The sequence below is a fragment of the Bufo gargarizans genome, chromosome 4 (genome assembly GCF_014858855.1).
Source record: "Bufo gargarizans isolate SCDJY-AF-19 chromosome 4, ASM1485885v1, whole genome shotgun sequence".
NCBI lineage: Eukaryota > Metazoa > Chordata > Amphibia > Anura > Bufonidae > Bufo > Bufo gargarizans.
Genome location: NC_058083.1, coordinates 406945407 through 406963803, shown reverse-complemented (window position 1 = coordinate 406963803; position 18397 = coordinate 406945407). Strand labels below are relative to the sequence as shown.

General features: G+C 41.8%; 1 long non-coding RNA gene across 2 annotated transcripts; it reads right to left on the bottom strand.

The window, feature by feature from the left end:
• Nucleotides 1-4510: 4510 nt before the first annotated feature.
• LOC122935056 lies at nucleotides 4511-11145 on the bottom strand. 2 transcript variants are annotated; one of them, XR_006388773.1, is made up of 3 exons: nucleotides 10824-11145; nucleotides 6006-7153; nucleotides 4511-5964 (listed from the first exon to the last, which is right to left on the bottom strand). It is a non-coding gene; the product is annotated as an uncharacterized LOC122935056 (long non-coding RNA). The 2 variants fall into 2 exon arrangements; XR_006388772.1 differs by lacking the exon at nucleotides 10824-11145 and having other exon boundaries at nucleotides 6006-7580.
• Nucleotides 11146-18397: the final 7252 nt, after the last annotated feature.

Below are 18397 nucleotides of genomic sequence, written 5' to 3'. Positions count from 1 at the left end.
AAGTCCAAGCGGATGGCTAAACCGAAGCAGGGTCTTGCGAAGCCAGAAGTCAGGAACCAGAAGGGTAGTCAGACGAAGCCTGGATCAGGAACCAGCAGGGTAGTCAGACGAAGCCTGGATCAGGAACCAGCAGGGTAGTCAGACGAAGCCAGGATCAGGAACCAGAAGCAGCAGCAGTCTTAGTAGCATGTGAACACAGGAGGACCAAGCAGGGAACTGAAGCCACAGACCTCCTATATATGTGAGCTGGGCATCCAGCTCCTCCCAGTGGGAAGGAGAAGCCGCAGGGTGGGAGGCTACAAGAAACCCAGAAACCAAGATGGCCGCCAGCACATGTCAAACGAAGGAGAACAGCAAGAAGGTAAGACCATGACACATACTCCTGTATGTAATCCCTTAAGAGTCCTTCAAACATTTTTCCCATAACAGAAGTTAAACTAACTGGTCTATAATTACACATTTGCCTATAAAAATTGTAAACAGGGGCACAGCAATGACTGAACTGAGCTCTTTAAGAGCTCTCAGGTGTAATCCATCTGGACCCGGAGCCTTGTTCACAATTACTTTATTTAATCCCTTACAGACCCATGATGTAACGGTACGGCATGGTTCCCGAGTCCTTAAGGACCCATGACGTACCTGTTTAAAACGTGATTGCGGCGCGGCAGGGGTTAATCAGAACAGGATGCCCGCTGAAATCATTCAGCAGGCATCCTGTCACAACGCCGGGGGGGGGGGGGGTCATGTGACCCCCCGTATCGGCGATCGCAGCAAACCGCAGGTCAATTCAGACCTGTGGTTTGCTGCGTTTCTGGTCCATTCGGGTCTCCGGTGACCCGATGAAACAGAAAAGGACTGTGATCAGTGGTGTGATTACACACCACCAATCACAGTCCGAGCATTTGGGAGAGGTGGTGGTCAGTGAGGGAGAGGCACCGTTAGGCAGGGATAGAAGGGAAAAGTTAGAAAAACAAAACAAAAACTTTATCTAAATTTATTGTTTTCTAGCTTTGAGACCCTAGACTTGCCCCCCCCCACGAGCGGTCATCAATCACTTCGGGGCCAAATTTGCGCAGACTTACGTACCTGGAAGGGAGGTCGCGGTTGATGAGTCTCACATTGCGTTCAAGGGGATATTCAGTTTCCACCAATACATTCCCACTAAGTGGGAATAGAACGAAGGGAACGCCATATGGTTTCTGAAAGGCAGATTTTGATGGACTGGTTAATTCACACCATGTCCCATTAGAAGCCCCCCCTGATGTAGCCTAGACTAGAAACTCCAAAAAAGTGACCCCATCTAAGAAACTACACCCCTCAAGGTATTCAAAAGTTATTTTACAAACTTTGTTAACCCTTTAGGTGTTCCACAAAACTAAATAGCGAATGTAGAAACAATTTTAGAATTTTAATTTTTTGTTACCTTGCCTCAAAAAAGTGTAATATAGAGCAACCAAAAATCATATTTACCCTAAAATAGTCCCAAAAAAACAACCACCTTATCCCGTATTTTCCTAGATGGGGTCACTTTTATGGAGTTTGTACTCTAGGGGTGCATCAGGGGGCTTGAAAGGGTACATGGTGTAAATAAACCAGTCCAGTATAAATCTGCCTTCCAAAAACCATATGGCGTTCCCTTTCTTCTATGTCCTGCCCTTTAGCCAAATTGTAGTGTGCAACCACATATGGGGTGTTTCTGCCAACTACAGAATCAGGACAACCCATATTGAGTTTGTTTGGCTGTTAACCCATTTTTTCCAGTAATAAAGTAAGGGGTTAAAATGGAAAATTTTCCAAAAAATACAAATTCCAAAATTGTTTCTCTATCTGCCATTAACTCTTGTGGAACACCTAAAGGGTTAACAAAGTTTGTAAACTCAATTTTGAATACCTTAAGGGGGGTACTTTTTTGAATTTCTATTCTAGGGGTGCAACAGGGGGTGGGGGGGGGGGGGATTTGAAATAGGACATGGTATAAACAAATCTGCCTTCCAAAACCTATATGGCGTTCCCCTCTTTCTATGTCCTCACGTTTGGCCAAACAGTAGTTTAGGACCACATATGGGGTGTTTTTGCAAACTACAGAATCAGGGCAACCCATATTGAGTTTTGTTTGGCAGTTAACCCTTACTTTATTACTGGAAAAAATGGGTTAAAATGGAAAGATTTTCTAAATATAGAAATTCCAAAATTGTTTCTCCATCTGCCATTAACTCTTGTGGAACACCTAAAGGGTTAACAAAGTTTGTAAACCCAGTTTTAAATACCTTGAGGGGTGTACTTTCTTAGATGGAGTAACTTTTTTGGAATTTCTATTCTAGGGGTGCAACGGGGGGCTTGAAATGGGACAATTGTATAAACAAAACCAGTCCTGCAAAATCTGCCTTCCAAAACCCATATGGCGTTCCCCTCTTTCTATGTCCTCTCGTTTGGCCAAACAGTAGTTTAGGACCACATATGGGGTGTTTTTGCAAACTACAGAATCAGGGCAACCCATATTGAGTTTTGTTTGGCAGTTAACCCTTACTTTATTACTGGAAAAAATGGGTTAAAATGGAAAGATTTTCTAAATATAGAAATTCCAAAATTGTTTCTCCATCTGCCATTAACTCTTGTGGAACACCTAAAGGGTTAACAAAGTTTGTAAACCCAGTTTTAAATACCTTGAGGGGTGTACTTTCTTAGATGGAGTCACTTTTTTGGAATTTCTATTCTAGGGGTGCAACGGGGGGCTTAAAATGGGACAATTGTATAAACAGTACCAGTCCTGAAAAATCTGCCTTCCAAAACCCATATGGCGTTCCCCTCTTTCTATGTCCTCTCGTTTGGCCAAACAGTAGTTTAGGACCACATATGGGGTGTTTTTGCAAACTACAGAATCAGGGCAACCCATATTGAGTTTTGTTTGGCAGTTGACCCCTTGCTTTATTACTGGAAAAAATGGGTTAAAATTGAAAATTTTCCCCAAAATTTAAATTCCTAAATTGTTTCTCCATCTGCCATTAACTCTTGTGGAACACCTAAAGGGTTAACAAAGTTTGCAAACCCAGTTTTGAATACCTTGAGGGGTTTTATTTCTTAGGCTACTTTCACACTAGCGTTCGGGCGGATCCGTTCTGAACGGATCCGCTCATAATAATGCAGACGGAGGCTCCGTTCAGAACGGATCCGTCTGCATTATATTAGCAAAAAAAAGCTAAGTGTGAAAATAGCCTGGGACGGATCCGTCCAGACTTTCAATGTAAAGTCAATGGGGGACGGATCCGCTTGAAGATTGAGCCACATTGTGGCATCTTCAAACGGATCCGTCCCCATTGACTTACATTGAAAGTCTGGACGGATCCGCACGCCTCCGAACGGCCAGGCGGACACCCGAACGCTGCAAGCAGCGTTCAGCTGTCCGCCTGTCCGTGCGGAGGCGAGCGGAGCGGAGGCTGAACGCCGCCAGACTGATGCAGTCTGAGCGGATCCGCCTCCATTCAGACTGCATCAGGGCTGGACGGCTGCGTTCGGGTCCGCTCGTGAGCTCCTTCAAACGGAGCTCACGAACGGAAACCCGAACGCTAGTGTGAAAGTAGCCTAAGATGGAGTCACTTTTTTGGAATTTCTATTCTAGGGGTGCAACGGGGGGCTTGAAATGGGACATGGTATAAACAAAACCAGTCCTGCAAAATCTGCCTTCCAAAACCCATATGGCGTTCCCCTCTTTCTATGTCCTCTAGTTTGGTCAAACAGTAGTTTAGGACCACATATGGGGTGTTTTTGCAAACTACAGAATCAGGGCAACCCATATTGAGTTTTGTTTGGCAGTTAACCCTTACTTTATTACTGGAAAAAATTGGTTAAAATTGAAAATTTTCCCAAAAATTTAAATTCCAAAATTGTTTCTCCATCTGCCATTAACTCTTGTGGAACACCTAAAGGGTTAACAAAGTTTGCAAACCCAGTTTTGAATACCTTGCGGGGAGTACTTTCTTAGATGGAGTCAGTTTTTTAAAATTTCTATTCTAGGGGTGCAACGGGGGGCTTGAAATTGTACATGGTATAAACAAAACCAGTCCTGCAAAATCTGCCTTGCAAAAACCATATGGCGTTCCCCTCCTTCTATGTCCTCCCGTTTGGCCAAACAGTAGTTTACGACCACATATGGGGTGTTTCTGCAAACTACACAATCAGGGCAACCCATATTGAGTTTTGTTTGGCAGTTAACCCTTGCTTTGTTCCTGGAAAAAATGGATTATATTGGAAAATTTTCCCAAAAATAATTTTATGTCCATTTGCCATGAAGTCTTGTGGAAAACCTAAAGGGTTAACAAAGTTTGTAAAATCAGTCTGAAATACCTTGAGGGGTGTAGTTTCTAAAATGGGGTCATTTTTGGATGGTTCCTGAATCTCAACGTCCCACTTGGTACCCCTGGCACCAAACTTCTAGTATCGGCTTGGTTTGAGTCCTTTTCTGACGTCAGGAGAGCGCTTCACTCAGTAGGTAATAAAAGACACAACAGTGATGTACTGAATGAACACTCTGAGGTTTATTTTTAATGCACACAGGTTATATAGAGGGGGCTTTACCCTCTTTATTAGCATATCATCGTAAGTTATGTATTTAACCTATCATATTAACACATTTCATTCTACAGTCAGAGAAAGAGAAACAAAGACGGAACTTCCATATTAGGAATATTGTCCGGGAGTAGTGCCAAAAAGATAAGATTCAGGGTTATAGAGAATAGAAACCTTACAGTAGTTAGTTTCACAGCAATCAGAGTTAGTTCCTAACAGAGAAACAAAACTTCAGCAAAAAGCCCAATTGGTTTTGACATAAAAAAGAACATGGATTCCTTTCAAATCCCCTCTTAAGAACCTTTAGTGAATCACACTACATGGTTCTTTCCTTTCTTGTCCTTTCTCTCTCTATATGATATTAGGTAATTCTTATACCCATCTGGGCTTCTATCCTCCTGGGGTAGAGTAGTCCGATATAGTGACATATTAGAGAGCCCTTTTTCTAGCATTCATCTCACACAAGGAATAACACATAATGCTACTACACCTATTACTACAATTACTATTAGTATGACAATCCCTAGTTTCATGAGACCTTGTTTCCAACTTGTGAACCACCCAAAGTATTGATCCCAGGGATTATTTATACCTGAGTTCTTTTTCAGTTCTATTGACAGATCTTCAAGCTTTTTTTATAGCTATTGTGACCTTACCAGTGGGGCCAGTATTATTTGGTATGTATGTGCAGCAGGAGGTTGGATTCTGGAATGTCATGATTGAGTCTGCTTGTAGTTCTTCTGCTACCCGTTGAAATGCATCTCTAGTATAGTTTACAAACCTTTGCTGATTGTAGTATATGTCATTTATCCAATCCACATTTTTATTCACAGTAATGATGGGAAATATTGATTCAAATCCGGCGGCTACTTGATCTCTAGCTTTGAACTCATCTGGGACCCCTCTTGGAACACCTATTGCATCTATATACACATGGGGATCAAAACTTGAAAGGGGGCTGCTTCTTTTGTTGATCTTTAGCACCCCTTTTTCTATAATATCTGATTCAGTAAAAATGTGCATGTTCATTATAACTTTGGCAAGCGCACATTCAAATTTCCAGGCACCGTCCAGTCTGGATCTTATTTTTCCATCTCCACAGATCCAGTACACATCTCCTATGGAGTATACTTGGTTCTGAGTGAGGGATATGTTCAGATTGCTGTATTTGTGACAATAACCTTTGGTGAAATTCTGTACATTCCTCCCATGTGTACTCCCTTTGTACATGTGTAGTGTACCTGGATATACCTGCATTCCTGCCCCAGGGCGAAGATTTTTTAACAACAGAGGGTATTTTGATTTCCATTCTGTACATGCACTGTGGTTATAAGACATATTAACAAAAAGAGTCAAAAAAACATTCTTCAACACTTTCTGGTAACACTAGGGGTACGGTACCTAGGTGTGGCTTGGCAGAGGTAACACTAGGGGTACGGTACCTAGGTGTGGCTTGGCAGCACCGCATATGTAACAGTTACTTTTATTCACAGAGGCTGCACTATACTTCATCCACTCCAGCCACAAATTAACATCAGAAAAACCCGTCCCCATGGCCACAGTATCCTCATATGTGGGATCAGATATGGCCCTTAGGTTTTTTAAAGAAACTATATGTGGGACTAGTGGGTTTTTGGGGACACCTGTGATGGGTTGGTATTCCTTAGACTTCTACATATCTCTAAGTCTGAACATTTGTGTTACCCGGGAAGTCGCAGCTCCCCACATTTTATGGAAGTACCATCCCAATACATAATCTCCTTCATCATATTTACCAGGGTTTTCTATTGTCAATACAATTTTCATTTCCGCTGACCTTTTTTTGCAATAATTCAATGAGGAGGTGTCCACATAACACGTCCCTCTCTCAAGGAGTGTCATTCTAGTCAAAAGGGACTTAGAATCTTTATCCCTCCTTTTGAGGGCACTTTCTGGTTTATATCCCCATTCAGTCCCTGTATTCCATCCCACTGATCCCCAGTATGCACAACCTTTTCCCCAGTATGAGTCTGTTACACATATATAGGCCTGTCCTTCTACATAGTTGTTGGAACAGTAGTTATAATATGAACATGTTTTCAATATATCACAAAGACAAAAGGTGTAGGTAGCTACGTGAGTGTTAGATGAATTATACCAAAAGGTGATGACGCCGCCCTTGCTAGTTGCGGCTACTTCTCCCATACTACTAATTGGTAAAATCAACAAGATTATTGAAGCAATCTTAGTCAGTAAATTCAACCATTTTCCAGAAAAGAGTGAGGAGCTCATCATGTTGGAGGTCAGGGCTGTCTGCCCCCGTTAGTACCTCTGGGCCTTGTTGGAGGTCAGGGCTGTCTGCCCCCGTTAGTACCTCTGGTCCTTCTTCAAGGCCAAGGCTGTCTGCCTCCGTTCCTGCCTCCTCTCTTGTTCTCACAAGCTTCACTCGGGTGGCGTGGATCCAAGTTGGAGACTGTTCAGTCAGCATGGCTGTTCTGGTTACTGCAACCACGGTAGTGGGTGGGCCATATGCGAAGTCACCTTGGGATTTTCCTTTCTTCAGTGTTTTGATCACTACCTCATCCCCCACCCTGTATGGGTGGGTGGGTTCCTGTGGAAGAGAGGGAGACTTACAAGCAACTTTTTCCTCAGTTTTATTAAGAACCTGCATCAATTTGGTGACATTCTTCCCTTATAAAATCAAGGTCTCCTTCCTGCACTATTGTCGGGCGGGTGGGGAAAGGCCTTCCCATGAGTATCTCAATGCTGTTATATCCTACCCCCTCTTTGCAGACTAATCCTGTCTTAGGATTTTTCTGCAATACTGGATAACACCAGTCTTGCTGTTCCTGTTCAGTGGCATACCACTGAAGATTAGTAAGCATTTGCGACATCTCAGGGGTTGGATGTGCCGGACATGGCATCTCCCAATGGTTACACGGACCTGTGGGGTTGCATTTGGCCACTCGTTTCGCCACCTTATCTGCCAGCGCATTGCCCTGTGAGACATGATCCTTACCATCTGCTGCCGTGAATCCTCTCCTCTGCCTAATCATACCACGGTCCCACACTACCCCATGTGCGTATCTACTATCAGTATAAATGGTGACAGGTTTATCAGTATGTAGAATACATGCTCTAGTGAGTGCAATGAGCTCAGCTGCCTGCTGTGTTGAGTGTGGATACCCTTGAGTAGGCCCACAACATCATGTGTAGTGTGCAAAAATGGTGTAACGTCACATTGTGAAAGGAGTTGCCAACTCTACCATCATAGCACAGGCTGCAAGAGAACACAGACATGCCGGCATCCCTTGAACAGGGGTGGGCATTACCTTTGAGAAAAATACACAAGGACGCAACTTGCCTCCGTGTTCTTGTGTCAGTACACCCGCCATGGTTTTACAATTTTGTCGTGCAAACATGTGGAAGGGCAGTTTGTAGTCAGGGAGGCCCAATCCTGGATTTGACATTAATGAACATTTCAGATAATCAAATGCATTGTACATTTCTGAAGACCAATTTATTAAATCAGGTTTGTCCTGTAGTGTTGCCTCAAGATATTGTCATAGTAGGAACAGTCTGGGATCCATTGTCTGCAGTAGTTTATCATTCCAAGGAAGGATAGCATTTCCTTCTTGGAGAGCGGGGTGACCAGGCCCGCTACAGACTGAACTCTCCCTGGACTGATCCTCCTTTCCCCCTTTGTGAGGACAAACCCCAAGTATTCGACTTGCTGTTTACACCATTGCATTTTCCCTAATGACACTTTGTGTCCACATTCAAACAACCATTGTAACAGTGTTATACCATCCTCAATGTTGGCCTCCACTGACATACTGCACAACAGTAAATCATCCACGTATTGCAACAACATGGAACCTTGGGGGGGGGGGTGCCATGGTTTTAACGTGGCTTGGAGGACTATGCTGTATACTACAGGTGAATCAGCATATCCCTGGGGTCTGCCCCAGGTCAGTTGACGTCTGTCAAAGGAAAAAGCAAAAATTAGTCTGGTCTTCTTGTCAACTGGGACAGAAAAGAATGCATTTTTCAGATCTATCACACTGAACCAAACAGCGTCTGCTGGAATGGCAGATAGTAATTGAGTGATGTCAGGTACAATAGGGGCTATTAGGCACAATGATGTTGTTGATGGCCCTTAAATCCTGTACAAAGCGGGTAGCACCATCTGCCTTTTTCACTGGATTTACAGGCGTGCTGTAGGGTGAAATCACCTCTTCCAGGATTCCCTTTTTGTAGGAATTATTTTATCATTGGCCTAAGTCCATCGAGTTTCTCTTTTGGCAGTAGGTATTGTTTCTGGAACACTGAGATGACACCTGGTTTTACAGTAGCTGTGTAAGGTGTGCAATCTATGAATCCTGTGTCATATTCATGTGAAGACCATAATGCAGGGTTAATGTTGTTAAGTTCTGGGTGGTTCTGTATGTTTGCAAGAATCAGTGGCACTGGTGTAGAGATTGGAATGAGATCTGAGTGTATTCTTATGCCCAGATTTTTGGCTGACACTTGTAAGTCAAGCTTAATGAACAAATCTTTACTTAACACACTTGAGGTTGCACTGCTATCTACCATGAATCCTACTCTCAGTCATCTAAGTCCACCCCTTTTAGTCGGATGCTGTGGTCCTCCTACTCTCTGTCATTAGATGCCCAGCTGCCCATGAGGACAGAGCTCTGATGTGAAGCACAACACTTAACATGTAACACATAACTTCAAACATTGAAACAAACAGATCTGACAATACAGACATAAACACACAAAAGGCCCATAAAAACTTTTCTTTGACTTCAATAATAAAAAAAAATGTACAGCTTTATCAATGCTGTTGGCACCAATAAAAACCAAAAACTTCCAAGAAAAATAAAATTCTCAATGCGCATATTATATGAAAACAGATATCGTACTCCATACACATTCATATACAGCTCTTCTAAAAGCATCCATTAGGGCTCTTTCACACTTTCAACTCCACTACAACTCAGAGCCACACCCATTCACATACCACTGAATCATTTGTCTTCCAACCTAATCACACAATTGTCTTTGTTTCATCCCAAAACTTGCAGCACAGACAAACACAGCTTTCCTGGAAACAGATAGCTACACCACACACAGAATTGCTAATAGTATATCTCGTTGTTGTGCTGTTTTCCAATGTTTTCTGATCTTCACTCTGTGATTAATCAACTCTTATAAGAAGACAATATACATGTTTTAATCATACAGTCATTTTGTTAAACCCAAATCATTTTATATGTCAGGTGTTCTTAGTTAATGCTGTACATATATAATAATTCTTGTTAAAAGCTGGATTCTCACATTACACTGCTGGGGAAAGAAAATTATTGAACAATTTTTTATTTTATTTTTTCTATAATAATATTACACATATAACATCACTTACTCTGCAGGATTCCCTACCCCTTTGTATCATGTAATCCATATCCTAGGACGGGTCATGGTCAAAATGTGGCCATGCTTCTTTGTCTCCCAGACAAAGACCCTTTATCATGTCCATGTAGTACGGGCTATTATCGCCGTCCCTGGGAAAAGGGGCTAGCAGCTTGCATGGACTCAGTCCATCCAGCTAAATTATCCACCCATGGGTTAACTAGGAAGAATTTTATGGGACTACACCGTGCAACATAAACTTTGCATGTTTCTCCCGTCTCAGGTTTGGGATAATTTGTTTTAGACTCTTGTGACCCCATTCCGTCTGATATTTTAATGATGCTACTTTCCTAGGACTAGCTGTACTGAAGCGTTAAGGATTCGACAAATTAATCCTGTCAACTAGGCAAAGGACTCAGGTCTGATCACAAAATATCAGAGAGTTTCATCAAACATGTAATTTGTTGCTTTGGTCTGTCACTTGTGTTCACCTATCCCTGGGTTAATGGATTGCTCCTAGCCGGGGGTGGGGCGTATTGCAGACCTCCGCAACACAGTAAAACAACAATGCAATGTCCTTAAAACTCTATGCAAATAGTGAACTTCAGTCCGTACACTTACCACCCGGACATCAGTATCCTTATATCAACTCTAATATTCTTATACTTTAAAACAACTTTAAAAGAGTCAAACCAAGCTCCATCCTTGTCTCCCTGAGACAATATTATCTAGTGCGCACTATATTTTCTCTGAGTGATCCTCACGGCGGACTCCCGGAGTCCCCGGGTCACTCCCCCAGACTCCCGGAGTCTGTTCCCTGTATCCCTGATACAGTAATTATACTAGAAGTTGTAGGTTCTACTTACTAGATCGAGACGTGGTTCTCGGATCGGCCAGAGGACAATAACAGATGCCTTTCTTACCGAACACGAGGAAAACCTTTTCGATCCCGGACGAGCCCCCAAACTGATAGGAATCTCAACGTCCCACTTGGTACCCCTGGCACCAAACTTCTAGTATCGGCTTGGTTTGAGTCCTTTTCTGACGTCAGGAGAGCGCTTCACTCAGTAGGTAATAAAAGACACAACAGTGATGTACTGAATGAACACTCTGAGGTTTATTTTTAATGCACACAGGTTATATAGAGGGGGCTTTACCCTCTTTATTAGCATATCATCGTAAGTTATGTATTTAACCTATCATATTAACACATTTCATTATACAGTCAGAGAAAGAGAAACAAAGACGGAACTTCCATATTAGGAATATTGTCCGGGAGTAGTGCCAAAAAGATAAGATTCAGGGTTATAGAGAATAGAAACCTTACAGTAGTTAGTTTCACAGCAATCAGAGTTAGTTCCTAACAGAGAAACAAAACTTCAGCAAAAAGCACAATTGGTTTTGACATAAAAAAGAACATGGATTCCTTTCAGTTTCTATTACATAATTCTCACAAAGTGACTTCAGACCTGAACTGGTCCATAAAAAGTGGGATTTTGATTTTTTTTTTTTTTATTCTAAATTTGCTTCTAAACCTCTAAGCTATGTAACATCCCCAAAAAATTAAATATAATTCCCAAAATGATACAAACATGAAGTAGACATATGAGGAATGTAAAGTCATCACAATTTTGGGGGGTATTACTATGTATTACAGAAGTAGAGAATCTGAAACTTTGAAATTTGCAAATTTTTCAAAATCTTTGGTAATTTTGGTATTTTTTTATGCAAAGAAATGTACTTTTTTGACCCAATTTTAGCAGTGTCATGTACAATATGTGACGAAAAAACTATGGTAGAATTGCCTGGGTAAGTAAAAGCGTTTTAAAGTTATCAGCACTTAAAGTGACACTGGTCAGACAAAAAATGGCATGGTCCTTAAGGTGAAATAGGGCTGAGTCCTTAAGGGGTTAATTTAGCTTGGACCATATCTACAGTTAGCCAATAGAGTATATTACAGGATGTACTAACAGCCCCAGCACCACAGATATCAGCTCCTTTCTCTTCTTTTGTATATGCAGAGCTAAAAATAAACATTTAGTAACTTTGCCTTTTCCTTATCTTCAGTGGCTAAACCCCCCCCCCCCTTTACCATTATTTAGGGGATTTACTTACTCAGACCTTGTTTCTTTAGCATTTATATATTTAAGCTAGTTTGAGCCTATAGAGCTTAGGACATGTGCTGCTAGATCACCACTAGCACGTCCACAATATACATTTCCCATAGCTCTGAGTGCTTTTATCTAATAATAAAAAAAATGATTCTATATATATATCCAAATGAGGCAAGTAAGGAGCCCAAGGGGCTGTTACCAACGTTTCAGGAGCCCAACAACGCTCACTGTGAAGGAGCCCAGCACCGCCCCACATCCCCTGAATCTCCTCCTTGCTCCCCCGACATCACACAGTTGAAGTGCTGTAATTTCGGGCAAGGGAGAGTATGCAGCATGTTAGTGCCGGCATGGTGTTCCTTCCCTATGCTGGCATCAGCCTCAGGGAATGAACTGCGCATGCGCTAGCTGGTATGCGCGAGACTATGGCTATGTGACATCAGGGGAGCAAGGAGGAGATTTGGAGGATGCGGGCAGTGCAGGGCTCCTTCACAGTGGGCGTGGCTGGGCTCCTGAAATGTTGGTAACAGCCCCTTGGGCTCCTTACTAGCCTCATTTGTATATATATATATATATATATATATATATATATAAAATCATTTTTTTAAAGCACTCAGAGATATGGGAAATGTATATTGTGGACGTGATAGTGGTGACGTAGCAGCACGTCCTCAGCTCTATAGGCTCAAACTAGCTGACAGAATCCCTTTAACCCCTTAGTGACCACCCATACGTGTTTTTACGGCGGTCACTAAGGGGCCTTAGGCTGGACCGCCGCGTTTTTACGATGACCCACTCTAAGCGCTGCACGGCTCCCCCGTGCAGCGGGGAGCACAGACCCGGCTCTCACATGATAGCCGGTGCCCTGCTCTAACAGCCTTGACCGGCAGAAGTGCCAATCCGGGCTGTTTAACCCTTTACATGCCGGGCGCCCGCTGCATGTAAAGTGGTGACAGAGGGAGCGGACTCCCTCTGTCTCCCATCAGCACCCCGAAAATGCGATCGCGGGGTGCTGATGTGTTCGGAAGCTTACCTCGCTTCCGATCAGGGCCCCGAGCCTGTCTTCAGTTCTCTCCAGAAGGCTGTGCCTCTCTGGCGCAGCCAGCTGGTCAAACTTTGAATAGCATTGCTATTGAAATGTAATGCCTTATAGAGATAATGCATTACATTTTAAAAGCAATCAAAATACTGTATATTATAGTTCCCTTGTGGGACTTTTAAGTATTAAAAAAAATAGAAAAAAAATACACATTTATTAAATAAACAAATTCCATAAAATAAAAAAAATGCATTTTTTTCCATTGAAAATACGCTTTTCAGTGAAAAAAATAGCAAAAAGAAAATATCCCCCATATGTTTGGTATTACCGTGTCCATAACGACCCGGACTACATACATATTACATAAATTATCCCCTATGGTGAACGCCGTAAAAAAAAAGACAGAATTTCTAATTTATTCTTAGTTTCCACTGAAAAAAACATAATAACAAGCGATCAAAAAGTGCCATTTACTCCAAAATGATACCAATGAAAAATACAAGTTGTCCCTCAAAAATAAAGCCCTCACACAACTCCATAGAAAAAGAAAAAAAAAAGTTATGGATCTTGTGAAGTGGCAATGCAAAATAATTTTTTGGGTTAAGGGGTTTTATTGGAAAAAAAAAGTAGTAAAACGTAAAAAAAAAAAATTATAAGTATTTAGTATCACTGTAATCGTACTGACCCAGAGAATAAAGATATTATGTTATTTGTACTGAAAAATGAACGCCGTAAAATTTATAATGTAAAAACACAGTGGCAGTATTGCTATTTTTCCCCATCTCCCTCCCAGAAAGAGTTAATAAAAGTTAATCAGAAAGTTATGTGTACCTCAAAATGGTGCCATTAAAAACTACAACTTGTCCCGTAACAAACAAGCCCCCATAAAGCTATAAAGACGAAAAAATAAAAAAGTTATAGCTCTTGGAACGAGACCACGAAAAAAGGAAGAAAAACGCTTGGTCATAAAGGCCCAAACAGGCTTGGTCACTAAGGAGTTAAATAATTTTTGGGGATTTGTTTTGCTCTCTTTTGTCACCTGCTGTTCGTTTTGTATTTTTGCAAATTTCATCTTCTTTTTACAGATTTTATTAAGCCCTTTGTAAACTTCAAAGGCTACAGCTGACCCCTTAGATTTGTATTTTTAAATGCCCTATTTTGTCATTTGTTGTCCTTTTAACAGTAGCTGTAAGCTATGGGGGGGTTTAATTTTAGCTGTTTATACTTGCTACTAGGGATGAGCGAATTGACTTTGGATGAAACATCCAAAGTCGATTTGCATAATACTTTGTTTGAATACTCTATGGAGCAAGCGCTCCGTACAGTATTAGAATGTATTGGCACCTATGAGCCGAAGTTATTGCTTTGGGAAGTCTAACGAGACTTCGCATAAAAACTTCATAAATTAATTTCTATTGTAAAAAAACATTTCCTGAACTTGGGTTTGGTTCCAAGGTACCACTTAGAACTAAAACCCGAGTTTGGGAAATGTTTTTTTTACAATAGAAATTAATTTATAACGTTTTTATTAAGGAAGTCTCGCGAGTACTTTTTGTGTAAAAAATTCCCCTTTTTTTTTTACAGTGTTCATCTAACAGGATAGATATGTGATTACGGACACAGTGATATCTAATATGTGTATTTTTATTTATTTTTATTGTATATGGCTTGATGAGGGGAAAGGGCTTTTTTTTTTGCTTGAAACTTTAACTGCTTTTTGGGATTGTACATGTATAGCAGCTGCAGGGAAGTAAATTCCCACTGTGCAGTACATGTATGGTGGATGTAGAGAGGGGTTAAGACAGAATATATGTACACAACTTACTTAGAGAAAAAAGGGTGCCCGGAATGAAAAAAAAATAAGAGATGTAAAAATAAAACTCATTACCTTTTTTTGCTCCAGCATTTGGTATTTTAACTGTCACTGGGGACCTTCTCTTTGCAGAGCTCCAGATGGGTGAGGGCACCATCACTTCCTATGGTAGTCACTAAGTTTTCTGTGGGCAAAAACAGCCCAAATTATGTTCCCTCAGTTTCACATTGTGTGCTAATTTATATGAGCAACTTGGGGGAACCAGACGAGACCCAGACACAGATGCGGTATCCAGAAAGAATCCCCATTTATTGAAGCAAAAGTTTTACTTTATAATACAGCACACATGATGGCTTTATGCCAAATAGGGTGCAGGTCATGGTTTGATACATTATAAGAGGAGCAAAACATGTCTGCTTAGTATACAATAAGGTATTCAGAATGTCTTCATACATCAATCAAACAGCAGATCAGTACATCCACTGCTCACAAACAATTTCTTATAACTTTTACAAAAATAGTTTTTTATCTAAAATATAGAGGCTGTGAACTAAAATGGAGTCTATACATTCACAACCCACATTCTGAATCTAGAATGATGAGGCATGGTTCTTTCATTTTCCACTCTTCCATTTACGACACATTTTATTACGCGGCCTTTAAATGAAAAGTTAAAGGTTGGTACACCGTATATTAAATGGTCCTAAGTGTTTTTTGTAATTTAAAGACAGAGGCACAATTAAATGTCCCTCCTCTACTACAAACACACTGCACACTGGTATTCACAATTTAAAATGGTAATAATGCCGTTTTTGCAAAAGCATTTTGTGTAACTGAATGATATGCAAAATGGGTATAATAATGGCGTTATTCCAGTAAAATATGTTTGCTGTAACAAAATGAACTGTGTCTTGCAGTAATATACAATGCATTCAATAACATGGATATAATAATTGCATTATTGCATTAAAATGCTTTTGCTGTAACTAGCCATTATTTTGCAGTAATATAAAATGCGTTCAATAACATGGGTATAATAATAACGTTATTGCATTAAAATGCATTTGCTTTAACACTATAGTTATCTTGCAGGAATATACATTGCTTTTAATAACATCGTTATAATGATTACAAAATAAAAAAATAAATAAAAATGTCACCATTAGCCCACAATCAGGATAAACGCATTGTTCTTATACAACAGAAAAGAAGTAGCCTCTTTATTTTTGAACAAACCTTCATACTCAGCATGTAGCACTTATTTGGTGCTCCACAGATTAAGTAGCTTGAAGTGGTATGGTTCTGTATTTGCTAAAAACAGACCAACTTGGTAATATGTCTCTAGATATTTCCTGATACTGTAAGGCATATGCCCCTGAATAACATATGGAAACGCTGATTGGTGTTATCAGCTACATGTTGGGCATTAAAGAGGTTCACTGTTTTTCCAGCTTACATTCAACCCCTATGTGCAAAACAATGTAACAATACATAAAACTTGACCTAACTGCCCAGCAATATACAATGACATCTCCAGGACAGAGCAGGATCAGCAGTTGTGGATGCACCATTAGAAGCGGAAATTGGCTGTAGTATACAGCTGAGCTCCTGCAGCAACATCCGAAATCAAAGCTGTCTCAAATCACACTAACTGAACCCCTTTGTTGCCGGACTCAATAGTGATCATGGCATCTTACTGGTTAGATAGAGGGAAGGAGCTTCCATTGTCGTTCCACTGTCCTCCCAGGTTTCCACAACATGCCTGGTGCCAACGCTTGCTCTGACAGCTGGAGGGCTTAAAGGGATTGTCTCACTTCAGCAAATAGCATTTATTATGTATAGGAAGTTAGTGCAAGCCACTTACTAATGTATAATTATTTTCTAGATTGCTTCCTTTGCTGGCAAGATTCATTTTTCCATCACATTATGCACTGCTTGCCTTCATGGTTATGACCACCAGGGCCGGCGTCATAACCCGGCATCCCCGGGCAAGTGCCGGGGCCCAATGCTCCTGGGGGGGCCCACTGAGCTGCTATGAGCACTTCCATCAATACAGATGGGAGCTCTCACTGCTGTCATTTCACTTACGCAGTACCCCTTTGGTGGGGCCCTCTGAGCTGCAGAGACTCAGGACACGCCCCCTCTACACAGGAAACATGCTGCCTGAGGAGAGAGACCGGAGGGCTGGAGCTGTGAGTGAGCCTGCACTGTGACTGTCTCTTGTCTGTGGGACAGAAGGGGGGGACTCTCCGATCGGCTGCTGCTTCATTCTATTTAGTTGTATTACTGTTTCATTAAGCAGTTTGCCTCCATGATACCTGCCCCCCCCCCATATCCTGTCCTATCTTATCCTCATGGGGCCCCTGCTGTCTCCTTTCCTCCATCATGTATCCAGAGCTCCTGTTTCACCCCCTATCTCCTGTTGCTGCCCTGCACAGACCTCCTGCCCCTACTTCTTGTATGAATCCCCCTCAGAGCCCCTTCAACTTACTTGCTGTGTCCACCCCTCCTGTCCATCCAGGGCCCCTGTCTCACTCCTCTGCCTCTCATTATGGTGGCATCTGAACAGCATTCACCATAAGGACCTTCTAACGTCACAAGGTCATGTGACTGTGCCCCCCACCCCGTACTGTGCCCACTTATACCCTACATTCTGCCCTCTTACCACACCCTGTGCAGTCCCCGTAGTCATTCCCTGTACTGTGCCCTCTTATACCCTTTTATCCGGTCCGGTTTTATCATTGTATGGCGGTGTTATCACTATATGGCGGTGGTATCCAATAACTGCATGGCCATAACTGTATCCCCTTCCCTGCCCACGCCATCCTTTTTTAGACCTGGCATGAGCGGGAAAAGATACAGATTGTGGTGCTAAGGACCTTTGTGCCACAATCTGTGTCAGAAATACGCCTAAGGCTACTTTCACACCTGCGTTTAGGTGCGGATCCGTCTGGTATCTGCACAGACGGATCCGCACTTATAATGCAAACGCTTACATCCGTTCAGAACGGATACGTTTGCATGATGATGCAAACGGATCCGTTAAGACTTTACATTGAAAGTCAATGGGGGACGGATCCATTTGAAAATTGAGCCATATTGTGTCAACTTCAAACGGATCCGTCCCCATTGACTTACATTGTAAGTCTGGACGGATCCGTTTGCCTCCGCACGGCCAGGCGGACACCCAAACGCTTCAAGCAGCGTTCGGGTGTCCGCGTGCTGAGAGGAGCTGAGGACAAACGCTGCCAGACTGATGCATTCTGAGCGGATCCGTGTTCACTCAGAATGCATTAGGGCAGTACGGATCCGTTTGGGGCCGCTTGTGAGAGCCTTCAAACGGAACTCACAAGCTAGTGTGAAAGTAGCCTAACATAGACGTATTTCTATATAATAAATGACCCCCTAATTGTATTATTATTTGGGGGTAGGGCTAATATCTTTATAGTATATAGATTCTAGTGTATTATACTGTGC